Source organism: Dermacentor andersoni, chromosome 3, assembly GCF_023375885.2.
Source record: "Dermacentor andersoni chromosome 3, qqDerAnde1_hic_scaffold, whole genome shotgun sequence".
Lineage (NCBI taxonomy): Eukaryota > Metazoa > Arthropoda > Arachnida > Ixodida > Ixodidae > Dermacentor > Dermacentor andersoni.
This window is the reverse complement of record NC_092816.1, coordinates 180,345,930-180,358,217: the sequence shown is the minus strand read 5'-3', so window position 1 is coordinate 180,358,217 and position 12,288 is coordinate 180,345,930. Positions and strand designations below refer to the sequence as shown.

The window sequence follows — 12,288 nt, the reverse complement described above, 5'->3', positions numbered from 1 at the left end:
TCCACCCTGCACCGATTCATCTGCTTCGAATGGGTCTGTGCAAGTTACCGCGTAAGCTTTGTCGCTGCCACTCCAACGCGGTCCATTTTCTTCACGGACTCTTCCCAGCACTTCTTCGCCGTCCTTACGGAAAAAGAGACTGCGCAGTTTCCGGATCTGAAGTTGCACTGTCGAGCTTTACCTAACATCCTCTGTTACCATTGATGCCTGCAAGAACACTCCTGCATTCCACGTCGACGGCGTCCCTCTCATAGCTTTGGTTGACGCTACTTTCATGAGTGTCTGTTTTCGTCACCACTTGAAGATCGTTACACTTTGCGTATTACACTTTCGTTACGCTTTCCTTGTCAAGAAAGCGCGGGGCCTCGGTGCGGGGCCTCGGTGCTAGAAACCCTTGACAAGGAAGCGCAGGGCCCATCAGAGCTGCGCCCAAGCGTAGAGCCGCAACGTCGTAGACCTGTTGCCATCCCGTACTACCATCAAATCTCCCGCCGCCTCAATATGCTGGCTTAAATATGTGAAGTACCGGTGGTTTTCACGGCGGCCAAAAAACTGGCGAGCATGTGCAACATGGTGCAGGGAAAGAACAAAAGAAATGAATGTGACATCAAGCACGTCCACAGGTTCGTCCCATGCAGAATAGGGGTAGTGTACCAGGTACCTCTCTCTTGTGGCAACAGCTACATAGGGCAGACGGGACAGTGTGTAAACGTCAGACTGCAGGAGCACCGCGCAGGAGTAGAAGGATTCGCGGGGGGTGGCAAACTGGCTGACCATTGTCGCCAATGTCGTAATTGCAGGCCTAGGTTCCGCGACACTAAAGTCTTGAAGATGTTTGCGTCCCAACTGAGCCGAGAAATCTATGAAGCTTACTATATAAAAATGCAATCTGGCAGCTGCGCAAGCAGCTCTTCAGTGTCATTGAGCGATAAAGAGTTCAAATATGTATATGCAAACTTGTGGCACTCACGCCCGCATGCCAACGCCGAGTGATGGTTGTCTGATCTAGCAAGTGTGATTATGATACATGTATAAATGTGGAATTTGCTGGAATAAATTTTAGTTGAAGTTCCGCGCCTGTCTGGTGTGTTCCTTCTTTGTGCCTCGTTTTTGTGCGGTTACATGAGGCATTCCGATAAGAATGTGACCACCCACCGTGTGCTGTTGATGCGTGTGAAAGTCCCTGGGTGAGGCGAGGATGATGGCTCCATCCAACACTCTCATGAAATTCTTAAGGCCTTTCCACACCCTCCTTTTTCCACGAGAAACGTGACGCCAGGTGCCCGAATCCATAGTCGACCCTGGAAATCTTCCACGGGGAAATACAAACCTGGTCACGACCTCTTGCACTGCACTAATTTAGGTCATATCATTAAATTCACACTTTCATTGCACCAAGCTGGTGCTTTTCACTTAATAATCTTATATGCGCGTACGATTTATTCGGCATTTTTGTATCCATTCGCTGTTCATTTTGAGGTGTGTGCGCTTTGACTTACAATGGGACGTCCAGCCCGAATTGCCTTTCTATATGCCTAGTGCATCGCAACCACTGCTGACGTCTAAAGCTTCGGCCAGAGTTGTGTACCGGACTGCTGCGGAAATTATGGCAATGACCGAAAGCAGAGCGTTTATTCGTTCCTTAGCGTTCTCTTGCAGAAAAAGTATGCGTGCCATCATTTCCACTTGAGCACTCCACACACGCAATGGCAGTGGAGTGGATTATGCGCCTGCAGTTTTGATTCATAGCGAAGGCGGGATTCCTTAGCTGTAAACTGGTGGCATTGTTAAAAGTAGGGCTGATGGTCTCATTTGCCGAGAATGAAAGACCGCAATAAACTAAATGTACATGCATTTTTTTATATTGTCACACTGGTGATTCTTTATGTTTGCCATGTCGAGTTGTATATCTTTACGCTTTCAGTGAACTAGGCTTGTTGTCCTAATCTGATGTCACCAAGCCCTATCATCGAAAATTAGAAGAAAAGGTCGTTCTACCTTGCAACATTTGTTTTTGGAACAACTTCATTTTCCTGTCTCTTTTTACACCAAATGGCACAGAAATTTTATTGTGTTTATGTTCGCGTTTTAGGACCCCTCATAAGCATTCAACAGTTCAGTACAATGACCCGTATTTGTGGCAGAAACATACAAAACTTGTGGATAGAGACAGCCGGATTGAGAATATTTTTTAACATTCCAGACACAACGGGAGATTCGGTAAGTGTCTATCAGATTGGTTCCTTTCAGAAAAAAATTTGTTTCGCTGGAAACACCTATCGCGTGCGCGTACACGGTGATTTCATGGCGGCAAGCCAATACAGCGATAGATATAAACCAAATAAGCTTTTTGTGCATCTTGACACATGATAACCATCGTCAGGGAGCACTTAGTGGTCCTCTATGGGCAGCATTGTGATGTTTTTTAAACAGTGCTTGATGACTTTGTGTTTTCACAGTTGCCCCCAATAAAGCCAGAATATTAACTCTTGCGCTCGACGTAACGTTACGGCCTTCAGGAAAAGTAATATCACAAGCGTAGGATTGAACGATAGAATGTATTACTGATACCTACTGTCATATTACAACGCGCAATGTATATTCTATATTTGCTGAATAATCACTGTGAAATGTTGCTTGCAATCATGAATTACTGCTGGTCAATCACAGAAAACATTTCCTTTGTCTAAGGAAAAGAAAACGTTCATAATGACACTTGGCAAACGATCGGCGAGGATGAAATTCAATGACCAAATAACTATGACAGCATCTATGATGCTGAACAACGTTAGCGAAATTGCAGCAGTAGGCTGGTGAGAAACACAAAAGCATTCATGAGCTTATTTCAGCCGACAACCATACCGTCACGGAGCATAGGGGTTTTTATAATAGGCATTAAAATTCACCACATATCGCATTTCATAGGTAGCGCTCCATTTTCTGTTGTGAATTGTAAGACCTAATTATATTCAAACGGGCATACGTGCGCATTCAAATAACGTGATTACATGATTCTTTCACCAGAGCCGGTGTTTCTTTCTGCATCAAGGCGTACCAGCGTATTGGAATTTCTGGTTGTAATGGCAGGACGCACCACAGCATTTCTTTTCATGTGTGGCGTGTTCGCCTACGGTAAGTCCAATCTCCCTGGACACCCTCACCCTGAGCGGCATTTCCAATCGGAAGACCGTGGCCGGATATTATGACTTTACCTCCGCGCTTAAGGGACGTTTCTCTGTTTGGTTCGCATGCTGCTATATTATGTCATAAGATTGCGAAGCATTATTTTTGGATAACATGCGCACCGTAGAAGCAAATGAAACTATCAGTAATAATAAAAAATAGAACGTACAATATAAAAGGCATGGAATCGACAATATCGGCCATGTAAAAAAATTGGCAATTTATTTTGAAACATGTTCGCCTGATTTGTCGGTGTATCTCTGGCTGCGACAAGTTGACATAAATGTAGCAATACAAACTGATTCGTAGGTTTTTACAGATTTGAAATGAGGTACTTTGCACAGGCAAAAATCAAATTAGTAGAGACACCTTCGAGAAAGTCACATAGGTAGCTTTAAATTGCCGTGCCCAGTATATAAGGCGTGGTTACGAAAAGTCAGTGCTTGAGTTTAAAAATACAACCTGTTATGTGTGCAGGATATTAGTGTTTTACGAATGCAGTACCACTAGAAGCGTTCTTATTCCGGTGTCTGAATCTTAAAAGCACTGTTCTTCGTTTCAATCTAATCATTGCAATTTCCTTTCCCAAGCAAATCAATTCCTCTCATTAGTGTAATTGTCAATTATCTCCTTAGGCATCATGGTTATTGCAACCAGTCAAGATGCTACAGCACGGGGAAGTTCGGTGCCGGCGAGTGCTGCCAATGAGGATGCAAGAATCGGAACAGCTGCGATCTAAAGCTTGGCGGGTGGAGGCCTCGGCTAAAACTCATGTGATTGGCTGCACCGAGAGAGCAGCGCGAGAGAACCGACTTTTGTCGCGTGCTCGCTTTATTTTTTAGCGAGCGCATTGTTCACCGCTCAAATGGAATAAATGTCACAACATCACGTTGTTACTGATATTGTTTCTATTTTATGGATAATGCTGTCTAAATTTACGTACAAACATTACGTGTGTTGTCTGTCCGTCACAATTATTACTCTTGAATTTACACAATAAAACGGAAAATACCATTTTACCAGCTAACAGTCAGTAAGAAAGAAAACTTTATTTCTAATCAGAATGATAGGCCTCCGGCGAATTAGTTGGCTGGGGCATCCGCCGAGGTTACGGCGAATTGTTCGTCCCTCTGGGCGGCTTCCATGGCCCGCTGGAATGCCCAGAGTTGGTCTTCCAGGTTCGGGCTGAACGGCGCAGCTTGCCATTGCTCGCGGAGGCTGTCGATGTAGGCTGCGCTCGCATCGTCCTGTATTAGGTCCTGGTATTCCCATAGTATATGTTGTAGCGTGGCTCTGGAGCCACACATTTTGCATCTATCTGTTGTGTATATGTCTGGAAAAATAGTGTTAATTACCATCGGGCTTTTGTATGATTTGGTTTGTAATTGTCGCCACTTGACAGCTGGTGATCTAGTGAGTTGTGGGTGGGGTGGTGGATAAGTGAATCTAGGCATCTTGTGATGTTTGTCGATATCGTCGAACCTGGCCATTCTGTCTTCCTATTCCCATACCTCCGAGGGCCCCGTCGGGTGGCCTCGAGCTACGTTGTGTGCCGCCGCGTTAGGGTTGTCCTCTTCCGTTGAGTTAGTGGCGAGGGCTGGTAGCCATATAATTTGGACGCATCTGTTTTCCCTTGTTGGTTTGCCTTTTCTGAGTATGTTTAGCCCCTCAGCTGAGATTCGGCCGTTCGCGAAGTTGCGTACTGCCATCTCGGAATCGCTGATTATATAGTATGCGTTGGTTGGTGCTATCGCTAACGCTGTAGCCGCTTCTTCGGCAATTTCGATGCATGTGCAGCATTGTCTGTTGTGCTTAAGTACTGCTGCGATAAAGATACATTTGTGTTTGTAACGTGCAGCGTCTAAAAAGACCGCGTCTTTGTTCCTTCCTTAGTTCTTTGCCATAATGTTTGCCCTGCTTTTTCTCGGGCCCTCGTGGTGGACAGGATACATATTCTTGTGTAAGTGGGTACCGCGAGTATGGCCCTTATTTTCATGGGTATATCACGTTTGTCTCCGTGTTGTGTGTGGTAGCAGGTCCCTAATTTAACTAGGATGTCCCTGCCCGCCGTCGTCTTGGAGAAGCGTTCTGTTACGTTTCGCCTACAACGCGCGGTAATGCCGGCGCGGATGCAACGGACGCCGGGGCTTCGTTCAAAGCGGCGGACATTTTGGGCCGTTCGACGCCGCCGCAACGCCTCCCCGCCAAGCGTGTCCAGGCGTGTTTCAGTGCCACGTGTCTTCATGCGTGCGTGTGTGTGTGTGTGCCCACGCTTGTCAAAGCGCGGCAGCCGGGGAGCGGAGCTCCCCAAGTGAGGTGCCAGGAGGTCTGTCCGTCGGCGGGTTGGCGATGCGTCACTACACTCGGTTCAGCATGTCTCTCGGCTCGACCGTGCGCGCCGTCGCGTGGGCTCATGCTCCGCCGTCGCGTGGGCTCATCCCGTGACCTTCCCTCTGGCCCGCGACGCCGAGAGTATAAGAGCAGCTGCGCCCGGACGCCAGGAGAGAGGCTCCGATTTGTACTGCTGAGTTACGTGCTCTCCCGTCTCTCCACTTCGGTCGACCTGACCGGCCGCTCTTTTGCTATGTTAGAATAAACAAGTTGTTCTGTTACCAGTCTTCTCATGCTTTGCCGGGACCTTCGGATGCTTCCAGTGCCCCAGGCCGCCAGGCCAACGCTACCCTTGGGGCTTGCGACCCATTGGCAATAACGGGCGTCAGCACCGAAGCCCCAACAACTGGTTGCCAGCGGTGAGATCGCGACAACGGAGGCCAGCAGCGAAGAGATGCGGTTGAATGTATGCTGAGCAGCACAACGACCCTCCGGGAGCAGTGCAACGAGCCCTGTGTGATGACTGGTTGCCTGCAGCGGAACGACTGCGCTTAAGTCTTGGCTGCGAGGTTTGGTGAGTGCGGGACTTTCTTCTTCTGAGTTTTGCCAGGCTTTTGTTAGTGTTAGAAACAGAGCTGGTAATTGTGGTTGTCGTTGCTGCCGGGTTAGTTTGCGGCAAGACAATAGTAGGCAGTAGAGAAAGCAGCATTCAGAGCAGCCATGGATTTGAAGTCGTTGCGCAAACCGATATTGCTGGAGCTTGCAAGAGAGTTGGGTCTGGATGTCTCAGACAAACTCAGAAAACCAGAACTGCTAAGGGCTATTCTTGAGTTAGAAGCTGAGGATGACGAGCTGTCGGATTGCCTTGAGACCATTGAGGAGCGGGCAAAAAGACATGAGCGCGAACCTATAGAACAGAAAGAAAAAGAAGAGCGTGAACACGCTTTGGAAATGAAGCGTCTCGAGTTAGAGATGGAACGCGCTCGTAATGGAAGTCAGGCACACGGTGCAGGAGAACGAGTATTGTTCAAAATGACTGACCTGATGCGGCCGTTTAAGCTTGGAGAGGACATTGGTTTGTTCCTGGTTAACTTTGAGCGAACGTGCGAGAAGCAGGGGTTCTCTCGGGAAACGTGGCCACAGCGCTTGCTCACTTTGTTACCCGGCGAGGCGGCCGACGTAGTCGCTCGCTTGGAGAGAGAGGAGGCAGAGGATTTCGACAAACTGAAATCGAGTCTGCTAAAAAAGTACCGGCTGTCAGCGGAGGCGTTCCGTCGGAAGTTTCGGGAAAATGAGAAAGGCAAAAGTGAGTCATATACAGAGTTTGCCTACAGGCTTATGTCAAACATGCAGGAGTGGCTCAAAGAAGAGAAAGCGTTTGGTGACCACGAGAAAGTTCTGCAGTGTTTCGGGCTAGAACAGTTTTATAGTCGGTTACCTGAGAACGTGCGGTACTGGGTCTTGGATAGGCCAGACGTTAGTACGGTGGCTCGAGCCGCTGAGCTAGCCGAGGAGTTTGTGACGCGTCGGGCTCGTGGAGCTAAGGACGGTCCAAAGGGTGAATTTGGCTCCAAGTTTGAGAGGCCAAAGTTCACACCCATGAGAGCAAAGGGGGACACACGTAGTTCGGATGCGAGTGAAAGCAGTCCGACCGAACGTACGGAGACGGCGGCAACCGAAGCCGAACGCAGAAAGCGGTTCGAGACGAGGCAAGCGCGCGTTTGTTATACGTGCCAGAAGCCGGGTCACTTTTCGGCGCAGTGTCCAGAAACAAAAACAAAAGTCGTGTTTTTGTCTTTATGCAGCACTGACGAGAACATGAAGCTTCTCGAGCCTTACATGCGAGACCTCCTCGTGAACGGGAAAGAGTGCCGAGTGCTTCGCGATTCCGCAGCTACAATGGATGTAGTTCACCCCTCTTACGTAGAACCCGATATGTTCACGGGCGAGTGCGCATGGATCAAGCAAGCAGTGGAAGCTCATAGCGTGTGTCTGCCGGTAGCAAAAGTGCTTATTGAAGGACCTTTCGGAGCACTTGAGACGGAGGCCGCAGTGTCATCTATGCTGCCCCCCCAGTACCCGTACTTATTTTCGAACCGGTCCGATCACCTCCTGCGCGAGAAGGGGCTTTTGTTTGGTGAGGCTAGCGTTCAGGCCTTAACCAGATCGAAGGTTCGGGAGCTCGCTGCAAAGGCGGTAGTTGCGGGACCGACGTTGTCGAACGATGAGAAAGGGTCAGAGGCGCAGCAAGCTGGTATTCAGAGCACGCCCGAACTGAATAAAATTGAGCCTGTAGCGTTAAAGGCACCAGATACTGGAGAGGAAATTCCCGATGCGGGAAAGTTACAAGAGCTTCCGGTCGAGCTTCCGGGACTAGGCTCAGTGACGAACAGGAAAGACACCGATCAAGTCATTAGTGACTTAATAAGTAAAGCATCGCTGTCGCCTGAGCAGAAAACCGAACTACACCAGCTCTTACAAGAGTTTCAAGGTCTGTTCTCTGAGAGGCCTGGTAGGACTTCTGTCCTTACTCATGACATAGAACTTACCTCCCCAGAGCCAGTACGATCCAAGGCGTACCGGGTGTCACCCCGCCAGAGCGATATTATGGAGGCTGAGGTAACGAAAATGCTACAGCTCGGTGTTATTGAAGCAGGTGAGAGTGATTATACCTCCCCTTTGATTTTAGTTGAGGTACGGGCAAGGAACCTCGTCCTTGCGTCGACTACCGCAGGCTTAATTCCATCACTAAGGATCAAATTTATCCGATCCCTAACATCGAGGAGCGCCTTGAGAGAGTGAGTAGCGCTCAGTTTATTTCCACCCTAGATCTTGTCAGGGGTTATTGGCAGGTTCCACTTACAGAAGAGGCTAGTAGGTATGCGGCGTTCATTTCACCAATGGGGACATTCCGTCCTAAAGTTTTGAGTTTTGGTTTGAAGAACGCGCCATACTGCTTTTCAAGCCTCATGGATAAAGTGTTGCGGGGACAGCAAGAATTCGCTTTACCGTATCTAGACGACGTAGCGATATTCTCCGCATCCTGGCCTGAGCATATGGCGCACTTGCGGGCAGTGCTAACCCGCCTGCGCGATGCGGGCTTGACAGTCAAGGCTCCCAAGTGCCAGTTAGCACAGGCCGATGTTGTCTACCTCGGACACGTGATTGGTCGGGGTCGTCGCCGCCCCTCTGAAATAAAGGTGGCCGCTGTGCGAGACTTCCCGCAAACGCGCACGAAGACCGATATTCGGTCGTTCTTAGGTGTCGCCGGCTACTATCAGAGGTACATCCCCAGGTACTCTGATATCGCGGCTCCCTTAACGGATGCTCTAAGAAAGACAGAGCCGCAAACAGTCGTCTGGGACGAGACAAAGGAAAGAGCTTTTAGCGCCCTAAACAGCGCCCTAACAAGCCAGCCTGTGCTACGATCGCCCGACTACACAAAAGGGTTCGTTGTTCAGTGTGATGCTAGTGAGCGAGGCATGGGCGTTGTACTGTGCCAACGGGAAAATGGAGAAGTAGAACACCCCGTCCTGTATGCTAGTCGTAAGCTGACGAGTCGTGAGCAGGCGTATAGCGCCACCGAGAAAGAGTGTGCGTGTATCGTGTGGGCCGTTCAGAAATTGTCATGTTACCTAGCTGGCTCGAGGTTTATCATTGAGACGGATCACTGCCCTCTCCAATGGCTGCAGACCATCTCTCCCAAAAATGGCCGCCTCCTGCGCTGGAGCCTCGCTTTGCAACAATATTCCTTTGAGGTGCGTTACAAAAAGGGGAGTCTCAACGGTAACGCCGATGGCTTAAGTCGAAGCCCCTAACGTGGGAATCAGCCTCAAAATTGCTTGTTACTGATGTTTTTCTTCCTGAGGCAGGATTTTTAACCTATTGCTTTTGTGTAGTGTTTCAAAGTGATGATGTGCTTTCTAGTGCAATTTTCCGATTTGTGGACGCGTTCTGAGTGCTGCTAAACTACTGTAAGGAACTAGGCAGCAGTATAAAAGGGGAAAGAGCCTGGCAGGGCTTAGTGAGGGTTGTGCCGTGCTTGCTGACTGAGCGGTTGACTTTCAGGCGTGGTTCTAACGCTTGCCGGAAACGAGAACAAAAATGTCAACTCTCCCGAAGTCACTTTGCAGTGTCCTGTGTGAACCTGAACGTGAGAACGAGGCCTTCTCTGTGCGCTGCGCTCAAGAAACGCCAAAGGACGCCCGACTTCGGTTATGAGCATCATCGAGCGACATCCCTCCGGACAGCGGATGCAGTCCCCTGACCATCGGGATCTCCTTCCCCCGGCGGGGCGGTCTGTTACGTTTCGCCTACAACGCGCGGTAATGCCGGCGCGGATGCAACGGACGCCGGGGCTTCGTTCAAAGCGGCGGACATTTTGGGCCGTTCGACGCCGCCGCAACGCCTCCCCGCCAAGCGTGTCCAGGCGTGTTTCAGTGCCACGTGTCTTCATGCGTGCGTGTGTGTGTGTGTGCCCACGCTTGTCAAAGCGCGGCAGCCGGGGAGCGGAGCTCCCCAAGTGAGATGCCAGGAGGTCTGTCCGTCGGCGGGTTGGCGATGCGTCACTACACTCGGTTCAGCATGTCTCTCGGCTCGACCGTGCGCGCCGTCGCGTGGGCTCATGCTCCGCCGTCGCGTGGGCTCATCCCGTGACCTTCCCTCTGGCCCGCGACGCCGAGAGTATAAGAGCAGCTGCCCCCGGACGCCAGGAGAGAGGCTCCGATTTGTACTGTTGAGTTACGTGCTCTCCCGTCTCTCCACTTTGGTCGACCTGACCGGCCGCTCTTTTGCTATGTTAGAATAAACAAGTTGTTCTGTTACCAGTCTTCTCATGCTTTGCCGGGACCTTCGGATGCTTCCAGTGCCCCAGGCCGCCAGGCCAACGCTACCCTTGGGGCTTGCGACCCATTGGCAATAACGGGCGTCAGCACCGAGACCCCAACAGTTCGTATTGTGCTATACGTTGCGCTTCTATTAGCTCCCCTAGCGTGTTTTGCAGTCCGAGCTCTTGGAGTTTCGCCGTGCTTCTGCTTAGCATGAGGCCAATCGCTTGTTTATATATATTCCTAATGAGGCCGTCTAGCTTCTTTTCTGCGGCACCCCATCAGTGGTATGCCGCCACATACGTGATCTCACTTATGACGAACACCTGGAAGATTCTCATGACGCTTGTTTATTTCATTCCCTCGTGCCTTTTGGTGATTCTCTTGATAAATCGCATTTCTGAGAATCATTGGTTTCAATATTTTGAACAGTTTCTCCGTTGGTGCCCTTGGCTCCTATTATCATTCCCAACACCCTTATCTTCTCTATTTTGGGTATGGGTTGTCCATCTTGGGTCATCAGTGTTATGTCCTTGTAGCTTTGTCTGTTGCAATTCTTGGGAAGTCTCGCCTTTAGCGTTGCTCTATACAGCAACAGTTCAGATTTTTCGGCCGCTCATGTCAAACTTGTGCCTTCTAGGTATTTCTCGACTGTTTCAACAGCTTCGTGTAGTCTCTGCTCGATCGATCGATAACTGCCATCGTTTATTCATAGCGTGATGTCGTCTGCATAGATTGTGTGGTCAAGTCCTTCGATTCTTTGCAATTTGCTTGGAAGACCAATCAGAGGCAGGATAAAGAGCATAGGCGATATAACCAAACCCTGAGGTGTGCCTGCACTGCCAACAGGCACTTTCTCGGACATCAGATCTCCTACCGTGACTTTTGCTTCTCTATCCGTTAAGAGCTCTATCCGTTTACCAGCTGACACGAAGTTACCAATTATGCCTAACATCATTTTGAGCTATCTCACAAGATGTAACTAGTACTATATTGTATCCGATAAAATACCGAGGATACGACAGCCCACTCCGTGAATTCCTGAATGGGAGTTCTGCGTCACCTCGGGAGATGGCGCCACGCTGTATGGCGCCTCCTTCAGCCGCTTCTACAAGCGGCGGTGGCTTAGCGACTATCGTGTATAGAGAGTCCTAGAATACGTACCGTTGAGTGGGACGAGATGCCGGAGCAGCGCATGCTTTCCATTGAACCAGCGATGAAGAATAATACTGTCGTGGCGCTACGGTCGAAGTTGGATGGGCCGCATCAAGATGGCGCCGTTGAAAACTACTGGTGGCTATGTACGCCGGGTTACTTCGCACTACTTCGCGCGCTGCTGTTTACAGTGGGAGCGCTGAAAGTTTGTCGCTCATTACACATGACGTGTATTTATATCTTAGGAATAAATAATTTTCAGTGGTTTAATGCCGCGCGCTGATTGCACGTGCATAATGGCCGCAATGTCGGTTTTCAATCGCCTAGGTTATTGTAGCTGCTTTGGAGGACAATTATTATTATTTCTTTTTTTTTGTACAAGTGGCGTCTGTGTCTTGTGTGTTTTCTTGCGCATACAAACAAATAAACTGCAATTTTGTTGCTTCCCGCTTTAACAGAAAAAACATATTTCCCTCAACCAGCACCACGTTGGACTGGTAACATATTTACGAGAAGTGTACTAAGAGTGAAGAAAAATCCACCGCTACATTCGGTTCAATTTTTCGTCTTCCTGGCGTAACAGAACGCAGTGTAATTCGTAGGGGGGTATTTTATTGCGGAGACCTCGGATACCGAAAACACTTTTATTTTACTATTGTATATGCGAGTCGTTTCCCTATAAGCGCAGTCAATTTTTTTTACCAGGGTAAAGTTTCAGAAAAGGAAAGGAAACCCGCGCGTTCGATTCATTATATGCACTAGTGCCTTTGCCGCTTCTAAATTGGAGCTCACG

General features: G+C 49.3%; 1 long non-coding RNA gene across 1 annotated transcript; it reads left to right on the top strand.

The window, feature by feature from the left end:
• The first annotated feature begins 2,141 nt into the window (after positions 1-2,141).
• LOC129384286 (uncharacterized) lies at positions 2,142-4,037 on the top strand. Its single transcript, XR_008612017.2, has 3 exons — positions 2,142-2,220; positions 3,025-3,132; positions 3,819-4,037. It is a non-coding gene; the product is annotated as an uncharacterized lncRNA (long non-coding RNA).
• The last annotated feature ends 8,251 nt before the right edge of the window (positions 4,038-12,288 follow it).